This window comes from Ascaphus truei, chromosome 13 (assembly GCF_040206685.1).
Source record: "Ascaphus truei isolate aAscTru1 chromosome 13, aAscTru1.hap1, whole genome shotgun sequence".
Taxonomy (NCBI): domain Eukaryota; kingdom Metazoa; phylum Chordata; class Amphibia; order Anura; family Ascaphidae; genus Ascaphus; species Ascaphus truei.
The window spans coordinates 39,691,735-39,705,037 of NC_134495.1; the positions used below are offsets into that span (position 1 = coordinate 39,691,735).

Consider the following 13,303-nt stretch of genomic DNA (forward strand, 5'->3'; position numbering starts at 1 on the left):
CCGAGGAGTCCACTCCCAGAACCCATATGGGAGCAGAACACCAAGTCTCCCAGAAGGCAGAGTGGAAAAGAATGAAGGGAAGACGTCCACAAGTTAAAACCAAAGTTTCGGCAATGGCCGCAGTTCTTCATAACAAGTTACATTCAAATAAAACGTTAAAAGGGGGTCCCCGGTCCCCAGAGACACTCTGCTGCAGACAGGCCCCACTCCCCCAAAGGAAGTGCAATAGACACCTAACACCCGATGACTTCCCCCTAACACACCAGGAGGAGAACGACATCAATGGAGCAAAAGCAAAGAAGAAATAAAAGTAAACATAATCAAAAAATTAAAGGCCTACCATTTCAGCAAATCCCGCTCCAAGATGGCGAAGGTACCTGGATTGGCGGGAACCCACAGTGAAGCGCAGGAGCCGGAAGAACAAGGAGCAGGAACAGACGCCCATGCTTCCAGCCTGATGAGACGCAAGATCCAAAATGGCGGCGGCCCGGATGCACGTCATAAGGCAGACCCGGAAAGAGCGACGCCATCTTGGAGGTGGCACAAAGACGGACCCCGATGCCGCACGCTGATGACGTCTGCGGCCGATACAGCTACCACCAGAGGCCCCGATAGGTGTCCAAGAAGCGCCGGACCGGCACAATAGGCAAGCCCGGGACATCCCACGAAAATGAAACCGCCAGCGGGAAATTTGAATCGGCAGCACAAAAGAAGCCGGAACAGAGCTAGAGAACGGCAAAGAGGAAACGGGAGGAGACAAATAGGCAAGTTAAAAAGCGGATGAAGGATGAAAGTAAGGGGGCATTAAGGGAAAGGAAGCTTACAGGAAGTTAGACAAAAGGATAGTAGAGCAGGTGCGGAAGGAGTAGAGAGTGGAGACTGAGAGAAGAGAGGTAGGGGGAAGTGACAGAACGGGCCGAGATAGGCTAGTAAGTGTGGGTAGGAACTATAAGCTAGGAAGGGACAAAAACAAGTAACAGAGAAGAGCAAGATAAGTTGATTGGGAAAAAGGTAGATAAGTTTAGGTTATGAAGGAAATAAGCTAGTGTAGACACCATTCTGCGCAGATGGCTGAGAAGAAGACTAAGAAGACAAATTATACAGTCAAAGTTAGTTAATACATAATTTAACACATTAGGAGAGTGGAAGCTCGGGAAAGGTAAGCACAGGATAAAGAGATACAAACAAGAGCAGTAAAAGGAAGATTAAGCAGAGATATGGATAGGAGGAGATGGAAGGGCCGTTACAATAAGACAGGCAAGAGCTGGGTTAAGGGGACACCCACTAATCGTTGGGTTTTGTTCAAAGAAAAAGATTCAGAGATAAGCAAGGCGGGAGCCACTGGCGGTGACACACCTCAACGTCAGTATGGGCCTCACACTAGAGAGGGGGAGGGAGTCTCCCCCAGCCTCTAGTGAAAACCTTTGGGACAGGACTCTTGGACGGGGCATCACCCGCTCCAAGCCAACCCCGGACTACTGGAACAGAGTTCGGAAACCTAAAGGAAAAGATCTCGACGGAAGGACGATCTCGTCAAGACGTCGAGAAAGTATATGCTGTGAAAGGTGTTATGTGTTGTCTATGTCCCCCCCGGTTTCCCCTTTTGTGTGCCCCTCCCTTTTTGTCCCCCCAGGCGAGAGAGTGCAGAACCAGAATAAGTGGAAGAAACACCGCTCCAGAAGTAAGCCCCACAACCAAGGGCATAGTGAGGCATCACAACGAGAGACGGAAAGAAGAATAGAGTTCGGGCCCAGAGAATCAGCAGCTCCGCCATCTCACTCCTTCAAATGAATAAAGAACTCAGGCTCGTATCACACAACACTAAGGGGTTCAATAATCCGACCAAACGCAGGATCGCCTTCAGGGATTATAAGCGTAAAGGGGCAGAAATCCTGTTCCTACAAGAAACCCACTTTTCCAAAGATAATTTCCCCAAATTCTTAGATAGAGACTTCCCGACGTACTTCTTGTCCTCCGCAAAGGTCAAGAAAAAAGGAGTAGCTATACTAATTCACAGAGGAATACCGTTCTTACATGACAGGACCTTTATAGATAAGGAGGGACGTTACCTTATAGTGAGAGGGACAATTCAAGGGTTTCCAATTACCTTAGCAACAATCTACGCCCCGAACGAGATAGCTCCGGGTTTTTTTTCTTCCTTCTTTGGAAAACTCAGCAGAGTAGCCAGAGGCAATATCATTGTCGCGGGGGATCTGAATAGAACGTTACGGGAAGACCTTGACAGATGTACAGCTACTAAAAATACACACAGACCCGACGTACTAACACTCAAACAGGGAATACGCGACTGTCAGCTACTCGATATCTGGAGAGAACAACATCAGAGACAGAAAGAATACACCTTCTACTCACACCCACACGACACATATAGTAGGATAGATTACTTCCTTGTATCTAACAGAATGGTCCCTGGGGTCTCTCATACGGAGATCCATGATATTTCATGGTCTGACCATGCATCTATAGAGCTGCGATGCACACTAATCCCACTAGACAGACCCAGAGCGAACTGGAAACTAAACGAAATTCTGCTGAAAATCCCAGCTCTACAGCTAGAAATTGAGCAAAAAATTTCACAATATTTTGAGGAAAATGAGGGGAGCGTGGCCACACACTCTACACTGTGGGAGGCCCATAAGGCTACCCTCAGGGGGGTCATTATGAACCTGGCCGCTAGACGAAAAAAGGAAAGAGAGAGTAAAATCTTGAAGCTAGAGGACCAGCTAGCGAAGCTTTCCTCTCTTCACAAAAAAGACAAAAAAGCCCACACATTGACTCAAATACTAGCCACCAAAACAAGTCTTAACCTCCTCCTCTCCGCCCAGGCTGAGAAGGAATTGACCTGGTCTAAGCGGAAATTTTTTGAAAAGGCCAACAAGCCTGACACACTACTTGCCAATAAGCTAAAAAATACGCCTCCAAATAACCACATTCACGCGATTCGGAACCAAAATGGGGACCTTACATCCATCCCAGCAAACATTGCGGGAGAATTTAAAAAATATTACGAAGTACTATATAACGGAGATAAGGTGACCCATAACCCCAAAACAAAAGAAGACCTTAAGACCTTCTTGAAAGAGGCACATTTACCCAGTCTGAAGAGAGGCGATAGGGAGGCACTCCAGTCGGATTTCACGATGGAGGAACTCTCTGGGGTCATAAAAGCGCTAAAACCAGCTAAAGCCCCAGGGCCAGATGGCTTCTCGAATTTATATTATAAGAAATATTTAAAAATCCTAGCCCCTCATATGTTGAAGCTATTCAACGAAATCTTAGCAGGGGCCTCATTCCCAGCACAAATGCTCCAAGCTTCAATAACAGTGATCCATAAACCCGGAAAGGACCCGGCAGACTGTAAGAGCTACCGGCCCATTTCACTGATTAATTCAGACCTCAAAATATATTCTAAACTTATAGCCAACAGGGTGGGTAGCGTTCTTCCCGGGTTAATACACACAGATCAAGTAGGGTTTATCGGAGGTAGACAAGCGGCAGATAACACCAGGAGAATCATTGACCTAATTGATCTGGCCCAAAAAAGAAAAATTCACTCCATGGTGTTAAGTCTAGACGCTGAGAAAGCCTTCGATAGAATAGACTGGCCCTACTTAGCGGAAACACTAAGAGCATTTGGCTTCGAAGGACGCCTCCTGCAGGCCATCTTGGCGCTATACAAAAACCCCACGGCAAGAGTGAGATATCAAGGGTCCCCATCAGAACAATTTGAAATTAAAAGCGGAACTCGTCAGGGATGCCCGCTGTCACCTTTATTGTTCGCTTTATGTATTGAACCTTTGGCGGCACATATCAGAAATAGCCCAGATATCTCTGGTATCCCACTGGGAGACCAAATGCACAAAGCCTCTCTTTATGCGGATGATGTCATACTCACACTAACCAAACCCCTCACCTCTCTCCCTAATGTATTCAACATACTGGGTAAATTCAACCAAATTTCGGGATTTAAAATCAATCAGTCCAAATCTGAAGCCCTCAATATTAATTTACCAAAAGAAGTCGAAAAACTGATTGACCTCAATTTTCAATTCAAATGGCAACCCTCCGCCATCAAATATTTAGGGGTGTATCTCACAAGGGAGTACAAAACACTATATAATGCAAATTTCCCCAAGATCATAAAGACGCTGGGGGAGGATCTACGAACCTGGATGAAAGGGAGCATATCATGGATTGGGAGGATACATAGCGTGAAAATGAATCTCCTCCCAAAGATGTTATATCTCTTCCAGAGCCTCCCTATTCCTTTAGTACAGGCAGACATCCTCTCCCTCCAGTCAAAAATTATGAAATTTATCTGGAACGGGAAAAACCCAAGAATCAAGAAAGGAATATTAAAACGTCCTACAACAGGCGGAGGATTAGCGGTGCCCTGCTTGTTGGCCTACTATAAAGCAGCCCAATTAGGGCAGATTTTCCAATGGCACACAGACCCAACCTTACGGAGATGGGTCGAATTGGAGAAAAGTTGTTGTGCACCAATTGAACTCCACAATTTAATCTGGCTACCCAATACCGGGGTACGCAAGATGAACAACCTAACACAGACCATGGTCAATTCGTTAAAAGTCTGGGGGGCCACGAAATTCAAATATAATCTGACCACCAAAACATCGCTAATGACACCAATAGTGGGTAACGCAGATTTCGCTCCGGGCCTGAATAGCAAAAACTTTCTAATATGGACACAAAATGGATTGTCCCGACTACTAGATCTGGAGAGCAGAAAGACCATACAATCATTTGAGCAAATTAAATCCTCTAAGAATATCCCAAACAGCGAATTTTTTAGGTACCTCCAGATCAGAAATTTCTACAATAAGACGCCAATTCGACCGGCGCGAACAAATTTTGAGCAGCTGTGTTCTAGAGCTACGGACACAAGGGGACTCACATCTAGAATGTACAGGGAAGTGGTCTGTCAGAAGTCGCCTCTAGACAACAGACTGAGTTATATGAGACACTGGGAATCCGATCTAGGCGAGACTTTAGAGGACGATGAATGGGACGAAATTATTAAGGCGGCAGCAAAAAGCTCAATCTGCACCACATTAAAGGAGAACGCATATAAAGTCCTTATGAGGTGGTACTACACTCCGACGCGCCTAGCGAAATTTGTAAAAGGCTACTCCCCTCTCTGCCCTAAACAGTGTGGGGAGCCTGCAGATCTCCGACATATGCTGTGGTCTTGCACTAAAGTGGCCCCTATTTGGGAACAAATCAGAGACTGGATTCAGCGGATTCTCGATTTAGAGATCCCCTTGGACCCGTGGCTGTTCCTCTTGGGCAGGCGGATCCAGGGTATATCGAATGCGTCGCATAAATTAATCGCGCATTTCGCCACTGCCACAAGATGCGAGATCGCAGCACTATGGAAACAGCAGGAGGTACCAATTATCCCAAAGATCAAAAACAGAATTTGGCACGTCTGCCGGATGGAACAATTAACGAGTTTAGTTAATGACACCGGCACAAACTTTCTAAAAGTCTGGGATCCATGGTTGACCCAGGCAGACATCCCCGGAGTGGAGGCCACCTCAATCCTGCACTAATTAAAATAAATGCGTTCTCCTTTGAGGTCAGATTAGACAAAAAGACATAGTGACGCGCGGAGAACAGACCTTTACACGGCCCCAAGATAAGATAACTCTAATACTAAAAAGAACCCATAGGAGGACCCGCCACATATAAACCCCTTGGTTTTGGCCTATCATTAGGGCCGAGACACAAAGAAAAAGACACGATTTTGCCTGGCCATCCACCACCCCCCCTCCCCCCCCCCCTCCCCCCACCCTCTTCCCCTGTTTCCCTGTCTAGTTTGTCTAGTCCTGTATGTACAGCCTCAAATGGTTGAGTCTCAGAGGCAATATGTTATATGTTTACTAAATTTGGAAAGACGATAATGGGCTGTGGAATAATGGCTATATATGTATTTTTCCAATAAAAATGTAAAGTTGAAAAAAAAAAAAAACACCCATTATGAAAGTGAAAAACATACTAATAAAATGTGAACATAAATGATGATGTGAACTGACGAAATAAATATAATAAATAATTGATATAGTTACAGAAATCATTGCTGCAATATGCTATGACAGTGAATATATAGGCAGTATGATTACTTATAAATGCCTAATATAAAAGATATGAATGACTGTCAAGAGAGAGGGGATTTGGCCTGGGATTAAAGGGGTTACACCCCATTTGGCCACCCTCTACTCTCACCTGGGAAGCAAGGGGTTAACTGGACTGGGGTCCAGTAATGTGGTTTTGCCTTGCTTCAGCCATCCAACTGTTTATTCCCCTGTAAAAATGTATTGTTTCTGTTCCAGTGACTGCACCAAACAAACACTGGGATCCATCCGGGAGGGCAAGGGTTAATAGTTAAATAGTGATTCTAGCCCTTTGTTTAAGTTACCCTCAAAGATGCCTGCCTACTAAGGAATGCGACCAAATGTTTAGGAAGCTGGAGTGGTTTGTGAGTGTTAAAACTCACACTTACAAACCATAGTATCCTGCCCAACACCATGATTTAGGAGTGGGGCTACAGAATGAGTGACCTTATTAAATATAAGAATATTATGAGATGTCCTTGGCTGAACGTGCTAAAAGCTACATATGTGTATTCATGGGACTGATTCGCACATAAGGATTACAGACATCTGATGTTTAGCCGGTCCTAAGAGACAGATATTAATATCTCTCTTAATTTTAGTTTTACACTGTAATATTTAGTCTCATTCGGAGCGTCATGCGTGACGGAATGTATTATTATGTCTCGCGTACCAGTAAGTACTTCTGAACTGAAGTTATGAAGTTATTTACAGTGTATATGGGATTTTGGATCTGCTCTGACAATGCAGACCCCCATCTGCTATGCTAATAGGGCAGGGAGAGCATCCTGCAAGAATTAGCATAGCCCAGTGATCAAAAGGTAACTGCCCTAATTGTTTATACTGGGGGCAGGAACCAAGGAACTGAGTGTTTTTAAGTGTGATACTTCACACTTACAATGGAAGCCAAAATCTCCTTCAAAGAGATTTTTGCTAGACAGCTCGGCGCTTTGAGTGCAAGAGAAGGGTTGAACTGGTATATAAGCCAGAGTCACCCCTTACTCAAATGTCTTCATGTGTCTTCATGATCTGCATGTATTGCTGTGATGTCTTCATCTGAAACTGAATTATGGAAGAAATGGCCCATCCTGTATCCTGATGGCTTTTCTTGTCCAAACCTTTAAGTAATTGTCATATTTTGTCTGTTATTTGTATAAATCGTGTGTTCACCTTTTTCAAGGAATAAATTATACTTTATCATATCTAAGTCTCGTCCAGTTCAACCCAGTTATATAGTTGGTGGTGCATTATTCATAGCCTGTCACAAAGCTCCCGTCACAATGACATAAAATAATCCATTGCCACATTAAACTTGTGATGCATTAATCAGTAATAGATTTCCCAACACCACTATGGCAGCTAATGTGTTTATGAGAAAATATTTGTATTCATAAACCAACCTAAGTAAGGTAAGTATATATCACTAGCTGTATGGCTCTTAGTCAAAAAAGCCAAATTGGGAAAATTAAAGAACATCATAAGTCCATATGGAAAAATTAAATCATGATCATAATGAATAGTCCAATAACAGACACAGAATCTTAATCCGACGTGTCATCCACTGTTGATCAAGAGACCTATAATGTAGTGGAAACAAGGAGCATATGCAAGATCACGACAAATATACACAAACCATCAATAGAAACAGATTGATCAGCCAGATAAGTCATACTGTGCTGTAAACATTGTGAATCCTATTTTAGGCAAGAGGATGGTTAGTATGCATATGAACAATCAGAATAGCAAATGCTATAATGTCCTGTAGACTCCAATCCTGGGGACGAAAAGTCACCTATTGAAGATGAGTCACTAGCTGGACAAATTGGTTATAGAAAGCAACTCAGGTTGAATTCCTCATTTAACCCACCAGGACTTAATGTGTCCAAATTGTAAATGGTTCTTGCTTCAAGTTGCAATAACGCTCTATTGCAGTCTCCTCCTCTGGGAGATGCCCTGACCTGTGCGATTAGCATGAATCGAAGAGTTGCGAGGCTATGCTTCATTTCCTTAAAGTGATGAGCCACCGGTTGCTGGGTTAAGTCCTCCCTGTTGTCTGCATCTGCTAGAGCCTTCCTGATGGCAGATCGGTGAAGACTCAGTCATTCCTTTAGCATACGTATCGTCTTGCCTATGTAATAGAGGCCGCAGGGCACCTGATGAAATATACCACGTATTTTGAGTCACAGTTCAAAAAGTCTTTGATTTTAATATGATGTCCTTGATGGGGGTGTGGATTGGTATTTCCAAGCACCATGTATTGGCAATTGACATATCCCCTACATTTAAACACCCCCACAGGTTTATTCAGCCAGGACTGTTTCTTAACATATTTTGAACTTGGATCTGCCTGAGTGAGGAAATCTCCCAAATTGCGACCTCTCCGGTAACAAAAACGGGGCGGATCCTTAAAAAATTGTCCTATTTGTTTGTCCTTAGCTAAGATATGGGTGTGTTGTAAAATGCTCCGTTTAATAAAACTGGATGCTGTAGTGTAGGTGCTTTTGATATTGAAGCGGTTATCGCATGCCTATTTCTGTTGCGGTTTCAATAAAGTCGATCTTTGTATGTTTTTTGCTTTTTGTAAAGCCAAAGTCACATCCTTCGTGCTGTAACCACGTTCCAAAAAAGAGTCTTTCATATCTTCCAAAGCTACCTCTAGTCTGGAGGGATCACTTGTTATTCTTATGACCCTTAGGAACTGTGAAAAGGGTAAGCCTTTCTTCATAGGTGCAGGATGGTGACTGGATGCTAGTAATAGCGTGTTTTTGGCTGTAATTTTTTTATAGATCCTTGTCGCCAAATGCCCATTTTCCTTGTAAACCACCGTGTCAAGAAAATATACCTCTATTGTGCTGAAATTCAATGTGAAGCGTATAGTGGACGGTATTTTATTTAACATGTCGACAAATGCTAATAACTCCAACTCTGACCCTCACCAGAGTAAAAACAGGTCATCAATGTAGCGAAAGAGCCTGATAATGTGTTTGCTAAGCCAGTAAACCCACTTGCATCTCATCCCAGCCTCTGTCTAAAAGCTGTGTTTAAAACAGTATGCATTGGCTTGAGGATTTGCGTGTGTAATACGAGATTGAGACAAAAGGTGACACTGTGTGCTCATTTGCATGTCATTTCCCAGAATCCCTTGCTGCAGTGGAAGCGCTGTATGCTGGGCGATAATGGGGAAAGATAGGGTTGCAGACCTGTCTAAGACATGCAAATGAACATACAGTAATATTTACAGTTGCTTTATGCTTTACTGTGGAGGGTTTTTGTCACTTTTTTTACCCATCATAACCTTAACAATTGTGGTATATATATATATATTTATATTTTTTTTGCCCCCATGACATGTGAACCCCATGAGCTTGTGAAATTTGAGTAAAGAATTCCTTACAAATAGCATATATATAATATATAATATATATATATATATATATATATATATATATATATATATATATACACACATATGTACATACATACATACACACCTCTGAGGAAGTCACTATACATCATGAAACTCGTTGGGCTCATCCCATTGGAGCAGGCAAATAGTGGTCATAGGTCACGGGATCCACTACACTCATTGAGACTCTCAGCTGCTTCGAGAGAAGCATCCGGGAATTCCCCTTTCTTCAAGCTGCTGGAAGACGGCAGTCTAGCGTGAACAACAACGCAGTATTGCAGCTGGTCTGGGCATTCATCTCTGAGCAATAGGAGAGAGCACATAAGGGATTTGCCTTTTACAGATCTGGAGATCAGCTGCTTGAAAGACGCTATCTTAGCCGGGACCCCACGATTTACGCAGAATCAAGGTTGGTTGGGATGGAAGGTAACACTTCCTTCATATTATAAGAGTTCTATCTCTATACCAAGATGGTTGACGAACCAGGTCAATATCATGCCCCACCTAAGATGGCTGCTGACCGGAAGTCAGCCTCTCTCTGACCCTCAATTGCCTGCAGCTGCTCCTGGGCTTTAAATAGCAGGCAGTTGCTCCCTGTCTTTGCTCGCGCGAAGTACCCACCGCGTTTGCCTTGACCGCATTTGCCTTACCGTGCCGTGCCCGCGTTTGCCTTAAATAGAAATTAACTCAAGCAAGCTGACAAAATTGTACACTATAAAATGTATAATCCAAGGTTTACAATTAAAAAGAAGGACAAATGGAGACTTCCGGTGACGTCGAGCAGCATGGTCGGATAGTTGAGGAGCTCCCGACACCCTCACGAACAACTCGCCAGAACGAGCGACCCAAACCACACAAAAACCCAAACTAAACGCACAAACAACACATCAGATAGGGAGGAAGATGCCGTCCCGACCAAAAGGGAACCAGGGCCCAGGAGTCACCAAGGATTTAACTCCCGCGCATCGCCCCATAGAACAGAGCGGCGATTCCCAAGATGGCGCCGAAGAAGCAGCCCACGCGGCCCAAATGGAGGTAGCCACCGATTCAGGCTCCTCAGAGCTACAAGAAATCGGACTAAATAAAAACTACTTTGAGTCCCTTTTCCACAGAATGCGCAAAGAATTGCGCAAAGAAATCCAGACAGACCTGAATACAGCGCTGGAGGGACTGAGGACAGAAATACACAGGCTCACGAAGCGCACTGATGTGCTGGAGCGCAAAGTCACTGATGTAATCGAATCACAAAACACAACAGAAGACGAAGTAATAAGATTAGGCCAAGAAGTTTCCGACTTGAGAGATGCCCTGGAAGACCAGGAAAACAGAGACTGAAGGCAAAACCTGAGGATAAGGAACATACCTGAAACGGTCTCTACTGAGGTACTCCACACCTACCTCCGGAAACTATTCCTGCTGGTTCCAGATCTATCGGATCACGACCTCCAAATGGATAGGGCACACAGGGCTCTGGGCCCCAAACCTACAGATCCAGAACGACGCAGGGATGTGATCGTAAAATTCCATGCATATTCAGCTAAGGAGAAGATCATGGCCGCAAGCAGGAGAGCAGGAGACATTCAAATCCAGAACATCTCCCTCCAAATCTTTAGCGATTTATCAAGATCCACGATAGAAAAGAGGAAAGGGATGAAACCCCTCACGAACATTCTGCAAGAACGTGGCATTACCTACCGCTGGGGTTTCCCCTTTAAGCTGATCGTCTTGAAGAATGGATGCCACCTCACCATCTGCAGACCTGGGGACTCGCCATCGTTCCTGAAAGCGCTGGGGCCGAGCCAACCACATGACCGCAGAGCACCCTCCAAGTCTCCTACACACAACGAGGAGGCGGAGGTTTCACGAGCCTCTGAACGAACCCCGGGGTCACAGACTAAGGAGTAAAACCGCAAACTACCCTGACAGCAACACAAGAGCGTCCACTGTGGGAGCATCCCCCGGACGACCCGACCTGACAACTAATCGCGATGCCTCGCCCTATCCGCCCCCCACCGCCATGAAAGAAGACCAAAGGAACGAAGGCTGCGGAACCGTCATCTTGGCCCTACAATGTTCCGGAGAAGGAAAATCCCCATAGCCCCCGATCCAGTCAGGGAAATCGACCTGCAAATCTGCTCCCCCCTGAAGCACTGCCCCTGCAGCCAACCCACTCACCCATCAGCCACCTACCGTAGTCCTGACCCCTCTCCCCCCTCCACCTCTAACCTATCCCCCCCATTCCCTCTCCACCTCCCATCCTCGTCCGCCTCCCTCACCGACAAAGCACCCCCCCCTCCCTTCCCCTCCCCACCCACACCCCCCCACATCCGCTCCCCCCCACCCTTCCTCGCGATCCCACCCCCCGCCTCACACAGCGCAATCCTATCCCTCACTTACCTTTGAGGTAAACAGATCCTCTATATCCCACCTGAACGTCCGGAGGCAGCCTGGGCGATCAGGACCCGGCCCATCTTCATCGTCTGAGAGGCCGCAGGTTTCTCGGGACAGGCCCCTTGTCAGCCCCGATCGAGAAGGACACTCGATACCCTGGTCAACTGAAGCAACAGAGGTCTGGCCAGAAATCTCCATTGGCGCCACAGTCGAAGACGACCAAAGCACTTGGAGCCCATCCCCCCGGACTGTCCCCTTCATACTGGCAGGAGAAGCACAACCCCAGTATCCCCCCGAACTCCCCCAACCCCCCACGGACATTGAGTGGCTGTAACTGATCCATCTTCCTACGGCCCGAGAAGCCCAGGTTGTATAAGCTTACCCCACTCCCCTCCCCTTCGGTCCCATGACAATGTGTAGCCCAAACTGCCTTAAGATGTAGAGGATAAACAACACCCATCCAGGGAAGAAAAATGTAAATACTATAAACTCAGGCTTTATCTACAACCCCTATATCCCTCTCCGCCCATCCCTCCCTCCCTCAGCAGTCCACCCCCCCGCTCCCCTTCCATCCCCCCCAGACCCACCCCCCCAACCTATCCCTACCGACTAGCCATAGAAGATTCAATCATTTCTAACATAAGAGAATGCGGTGGCAGGGCAATATCCTTGGAATGTCAGGCTCCTACCCATTGGAATAAATATGCGATACCGCTGCAGCAGGACAGCCCCTGCCACCCTTGGCCCTGTCCCCCCCTCCCTTCCCTCAGCTCCTTCACTCCCCCCCGGCCCTCTCCCTCCCCCCCCCCCCTTACTAGTATATATAAGCAACAGCCAAGAGGAATATGTAAATGCTTTGTGAAAATGTCAGATGATGTTATCTCACCAGATCTCAGAAATATAGATGATAAGTAGCTACAAGAAACTGTTAAAGCAGCTCAATATTGTGCTTTAGCCAAGACAAGTCAGCTATGCATCCATCCCCTGCACATGTGTCCCCCCTCCCCCGCCACCCCTACCCCCTCCTCCCCTCCTCCCCCTCTCCCCCCCCCTGTCACTTCCCCACCCCGCAAGATCCTAGGAATGTCAGGCTCCTACCCATGGGAATTAATATGCGATACCGCTGCAGCAAGACAGCAAAGGCTGACCGCAACCACCTGATCATACCCCCATCCCCCCCTTCATCCCCCGCCACCATCAACACCCCCCCTCCCACCAACTACGTCCCTCCCCCCAGACCCTCTCCCCCCTGTAAACTGTAAAGATGCGGTTAGGATAGCAATGTACTAACGCCAGGCCCATAGCAATTGCAAAGAGGGATGATAAGTACCTTATAACTACAATACTGTAA

The 13,303-nt window shown here is 46.0% G+C and overlaps 1 protein-coding gene across 3 annotated transcripts in view; it reads right to left on the reverse strand.

Moving 5' to 3' along the window:
* The window catches only part of LOC142465250 (uncharacterized), an 84,358-nt gene that overhangs the window by 54,941 nt on the left and 16,114 nt on the right, over window positions 1-13,303 (reverse strand). The window contains exon 1 of one of the 3 annotated variants that reach the window (XM_075569253.1): window positions 8,023-8,327. The exons of the other annotated variants lie outside the window; for them this stretch is intronic. The gene's annotated coding sequence lies outside the window, so the exon portion shown is untranslated. Of the gene's footprint in view, window positions 1-8,022; window positions 8,328-13,303 lie in introns of those variants that run through there. 3 annotated transcript variants of the gene reach the window in all.